The sequence below is a fragment of the Pteropus vampyrus genome, unplaced genomic scaffold, assembly GCF_000151845.1.
Source record: "Pteropus vampyrus isolate Shadow unplaced genomic scaffold, Pvam_2.0 Scaffold213, whole genome shotgun sequence".
NCBI lineage: Eukaryota > Metazoa > Chordata > Mammalia > Chiroptera > Pteropodidae > Pteropus > Pteropus vampyrus.
Genome location: NW_011888994.1, coordinates 1,917,031 through 1,922,812, shown reverse-complemented (window position 1 = coordinate 1,922,812; position 5,782 = coordinate 1,917,031). Strand labels below are relative to the sequence as shown.

The following is a 5,782-nucleotide window of genomic DNA, read 5'->3' as shown; positions in this document are numbered from 1 at the left end:
GTGGCAACATGGATGGACCTAGAAGGTATTCTGTTAAGTGAAATAAGTCAGACAGAAGAAGACAAATACCATGTGATTTCACTTATATATGGACTCTAAAAAACAAAACAAACAAAATGGCCTTTTGTTTCAGAGACATACTAATCTGGAAATTTGTAATTTGCCCATTTGACTCAGTTTTCTTTAATCTCGAATGGATGTTTTCATTTGTTTTGAAAAAAGACACATATTTATTTCTGTACATCTAGTATTTCAGTGACTTTCAAATTATTTTGACCCTGACCAACAGTAAGAAAGACATTTACATTGCAATCCATCCAATCACCCATCCATCTATATATATCTGAAAAAAAGTACTAAGCCCTATTATGCATAATCTCGGATATTTTCTATTCTAGTCTATTCCATTTTATAAAAATGCTGGTCTCAACCCACTTGATTTCATGACACATTAAGGGGTCACGACCTATAGTTTAAAAAACACTGCTGTCTATGCCATGCCACAGGCCTAGGGTAAAATTCAGGTGTTTGCCTCATGTAACAAAAATCTTAAAAGCCTGTGCTGCTGCTTGTTAAACTGTTCAAGTTAAAAGTCATCCTCACTAAATGTACTGGAAGCCACATAAATCTGAGATTTTCTCAGAAGTTGGCATTAATGTGCTTTAATTTGGTGCTGGTGCTGGGAATATCAGTAAGTGCACCTGGCTCTGTCATTCTACTTGATTGTCTGTCACAGTTGGGGATGTGCTTTCCCTCCAGTTGCCCTTTGATGCAGTCTATGAAGAGAATGCAAACGCTCTGTCAGCCCTGGCCAACAATCTGTCTCCCTCTAGCTGATTGGGTTACATGGCAGAAGGAGGTCTGTGTCTCTGTCACTCAGAAGAGTGATCTGTTGTGTGGGGAAACCAGGGAAATGGAGTAAAATGAGAAGGCAAGGGAAAGGGTGCAGGTACAGGAGGATTCTCTCTAACCTTATGCCATCACCCCCAAGGCAGCATTAATGACCCCATGTTTGTGTTCAGGTCAGTTCAGGAGGATAGGGGACTGACATAGTTTATAAATCACCTGTGTGTCAGTTCTTGCTCTAGGCACATGCCCATGGGGTCACTGTATAAGTGTAATAGGAGCTAACGTGTATTGAGTGCTTATTTTGCTTTAGGCGTTATAAGCATTATCCCACTTAAATCTCACAATCCTATGAGACAGATGTTCCATGATTCCCAATTTTGCAGATGAGAAAACTGAAGCTTAGAGAGAGAGAATAATTTCCTCCAGGTTACATCGCTGGTATAAGATGGAGATAGGACCAGAGCTGAGGTCTGCCTGACCCCAAAGCCTATGCTTCTCACCACTACCTCTCATCATCTCTATTTAGCAGATAGAAAACCAGCTCAGAAAGGTTAAGTAGTCTGTTCAAGATCACACAGCTAACGGGTGGCAGAGCCAGGATTCACGTAGTCTGTCTTGATACCATGTTCCTTCACTAGAACTGCTCAGCACTGCTCAGCATCTAAGCCCACAGTGACCTGGAATAATTTAAGGAAGACACGGTTCTTCCCTTAATGACCTCAGGGCTGTTATTGAAAAACTCATAATTTAGTGTTGATTCTCTGCAAGTTTGCCAGAAATGGAGGGTGAGGGGGTGGGTCTCAGATAAATCATCCTTTATGTTCAGACAAGTAACAATACAAGCTCCTTGACGTTTCTGTGTTCCCTAAGGATCAAACCTAGAGGTGGGTGGGTTTTGAACATTTTTCATTTCAATATAAATACTTGACTGTTAAATTTCCTTCTTAACCCATGTACCTTATGAGAGGCTGAGAACAAGGTTAACTTCATTGTTTAGATAAATAGGAACAAGCTGCTGGAGGGCAGGTACCATGTTGTGTGGTTCTTAGAATACTTTGCACTTAAGTCCCGCTCCACTGCCACCTTGTAAAGCTCCAGGAAAGGTATTTCTAATGCTAGGGAAGACATTTAAAATTGAGGTGTCTAGATTGTCAACCTCTACCAATACCCCTAAAGGCATTTAAAAAATAGTTTTAATAGTTGTTAAGATTATACATAGTTAATTTACATGAGCAGAATTCTAGAATCATTGCCTCAAGAAGAACATAATTATTCTGCTTATAATTTGGGAACTTTCTATATAACTGATGTATTGTTATTTATTAGGGTACTTAAATCAATAGCCTTTAATATAGTAGCCTCTCAAGATCATTTAGGATATATTTGTAGTGCTCATTCTTGTATCTCCACAGCATGCCAGCCCAGTGCCTATCACACAACAGTTGCTCAATAAACATTCATTGAATGAGTAAATAAAGTTTTTTGGTCCCCTCCCCTTTTAAATTTCAAATTGGAAAATAATGGTTGGCAAATACTACAAAGTTTTGATGAATGAACACTGTTCCATAGTTTTAGAGGGTAAATATAGGCTTTGATCATTAAATGACTTATATGATACTCACTCTTAAATGTTTTTCTGTACTAAATCAACCACATTGATTCTTTCTCTCTAAACAAAACAGAAAACCCAAATGTCTCATAGAGGTTTTTTTGTTTTCGTTTTTTTTAATGCCACTGAAGTGCACACTTAAAAGTGATTTAAATGGTCATTTTTGTTATGTATATTTTACCAATAAAAAAAACATATTATAAAACTTGCGAATATATTAATTACATTCACAATATTGTACAAACATCATCACCAGCTGCTACCACTTCCCCAAGAATAGGTCCCTGTAGCGGAGGTCTCCGACTCCGGGCCATGGATGGTACTGGTCCAGTCCGTGGCCTGTTAGGAACGGGGCTGCGCAGCAGGAAGTGAGTGGTGGTCAAGCAAGTGAAGCTTCATCTGTATTTGCAGTTGTTCCCTAGCGCTAGCATCACGGCCTCAGCTCCACCTCAGATCATCAGGCATTAGATTCTCATAGGAGCACTGGTCTCTGGTGCCAAAACGGTTGGGGACTGCTGCTCTGCAGCAGAGTCAGGGGAAATGGGATCTGCCAATGTTGACGGGTAGCTCAGCTGGCCTAGAACAGCTTTCTACAGCAGGATCTGGGGAAGATGGGAGCTACCACTTGGAATATCTACTTGAAATCACTCTCACAACACGGGGCTATGGGATAAGGAGGGACTTTCCTCACCAGCTGCCCCACTCAGCTTCTCCATACTGAACAGGAGTTTGGAGTGGGGTAAATGGCAGCACCGCCTGGCCACCCACCCAGGATAGGTCTTCTGCGTGGGGCCGGGGAGATGGGAGCTGCCACTTGGCTGTCAAGCTCACAGGAACGATCTTCCACATGTGTATCTGGTCAGTGGGATGAGTGCTACCATGCCTTTGCTATTCCTACTGAATTTCTGTCAATTTGTTGAATAAATCTTTCTTAAATTATTGTAAGCCCTTTGGTCAAGCTCCAGAGATTTTGAATGATTGTCTTTGCTGATTTTTACCAGTTTATTTGTTTGTTTGTTTGTTTATTTTATGCCTACAGCACCTGGTATTCCTAGGTGGTCTTCCATCCAAGTAATAACCAGGCCTGACCCTGCTTAGCTTCCGAGATCAGACAAGATCAGGGATGTTCAGGGTGGTATGGTCCATGGTTTTTTTGTTTTGTTTTGTTTTGTTTTGTTTTGTTTTGTTTTTTTTCCAGTTTAATAGATGTCTCTCTGGGGCTAAGATTTCACTGGGTTCCTCATACCACCATCCAGGAAACCCTCCTTTTCTCCATAGAGTTTTAATGGACCATATTGGAAAGATGCATATTTTTAGGCAGTATTTTGTACAGGTCGTTTTGAAGAATCTTCCTGGTAAGTTCACGTATTAATCTTATACCTTTCTTCTAGTCTCCCAAGGAGAAGCAGTGATAGTAGCCACATTAGATAGTAGCCTGTCTAAAAACTTGCTGGAGATAGCATAGTGGTGGCCAAGCCCTTGGGTCAGAGAACTAACAGTCTGAATAATGTGAAGCATTTGATTACATAGACCTGAGGTCAAAAGTAAAGTGTCCCTGTAGGAAGGTAAGGGGATTAGCAGCGTAGAGGCACACAGAGTTTTCGCAAAGGTGAACTCTTTAAAATCCACAAAATCACCTGTGTTTTCAGGTAGCGGCTCCGAGTGACTTCTGAAGGGCTTGCTTCACAGAGATGCATCATTGTATTCCATGAATGTTTATCGCATGTCCCCTGGGAGGCTGGCATTGTAATTATCTGTATCTAAGGCTCCGCATCACCTTGCTTTGATTTTTGCTTTTTCTTTCTATAAAGACTTTGCTATTGCTGGGGATTTCATATTTTATTTTCCATTGGTTTTTTGGGAGTGAGAAGCTAACTCAATGCTCTATGTATGCAGTCTTGCAAAACCACAGCTAAAAATTTTAAAGTCTTCTGACTCAGATAACCTGCCATTCCAGGTGAAGCTGTTTTCTTCACTAAATTTGCTGCAGGTTAGGAGGGGAGCTGTTCTTCAACAATGGCAAATGACACAGCTGTCGCTTCTGCAAGTCCAGAATGATTAATAGATTTTACCTCATCCATCCCCTCATCTGACATGGGTTGGAGACCGGTTTCATTATTACTGCTTTCTAGAAGAAGAAACAAAAAATTATTTGCCAGTATCTTAATATGATGAGTTGCTAAAATTCAAGAAGTATCCTTGTAATCCTTTTAGATGTGTCTTATTATATATATCTTCATTTTCCTTCCAAAGACCATTTGTTTAAGATCTGCCCTGTGAAACAACTCACAGTGCATATTTCAAATATTAGTTTAAAATGATTCTCCAGGTATGATGCCAGAAGCTTTAGGAAAAACTCCTTCACATTGCCTCTGTGATCTCTGGAATGTTCTTCTAAGCACCCTCCTCCTCTCACCCTCCCTGCCCAAGTGCATTCTAAAGAGCAAGGATTTCTGGCTGGACTTTCTGCTTGGGTCAAGTTCAGAGAGTATTCTTGTGTTTCTTTCATCATCTGATAAAGATGAGGGAGTGGTGGAGGTCAGGGGAAGCACGTCTTAGAGATGAAGGTAAATTGAGATCTTTGATTCAAAGGCTGTGGCTCCATCACTTTCTCTTATGTAGATGCTGTATTCATCCCACACTTCCTACTGCAAATCACTCTGGTAGACGTGACAATGCAGCAGATATACAAGGACTTTTCCCGCATCACACTACAAACACAGCCTCCCTCTCTGGGGAACCTAAGAGAAACTTTTGGGCTTCCACTTCCCCTCCATTTGTTTGAAGGATCAAGAGAACACAGTTCCATTTTCAACAAAAATTAAAAAGGAAAATCATGAAAAGAGCCAACCTCCTTTTTTTCTCTCTCTCTTAATATATTGTTGCATCCAGGGAAGAGGAAACAGTGAGCGCCACTGATACTGGGTCCCCAGGGACCCTATAAGGGTCACTCCCCAGCTATCAAATGAGCATGTCTTCCTCCACTTGTAGAGCAAGTATGTAATGGGACTGGAAGTTACTCTTGGCTCAGCTCTGCTGTGCAAAAAAATGAAACGTCACAATGCTTCAGGGACCCGGCTGTGTTCACACCTGGGTTTTCACGGAGAGGACAGTTTTTAGCTTCAAGGCTTTGGAGATTTGGAGAAAGGAGATTTGAAAAGCCATTAGCCATGTTCCTGCCAGCCTCTGCAGGCCTGTTAAGAACTGTGTGTTCCTTGAGGACCGGGACAAACTCCTTCCACACATCTTTGTTTTTTATTTCTTCTTAAGGTGCTGTCTGTAGTGCCATGAGCCAATTCGCTTTGGGACTTAAAAGATGACGAC

At 41.1% G+C, this 5,782-nt stretch overlaps 1 pseudogene; it reads right to left on the bottom strand.

Moving 5' to 3' along the window:
* Positions 1-3,488: 3,488 nt before the first annotated feature.
* Positions 3,489-3,607, bottom strand: LOC111747194 (annotated as a pseudogene).
* Between the last annotated feature and the right edge of the window lie 2,175 nt (positions 3,608-5,782).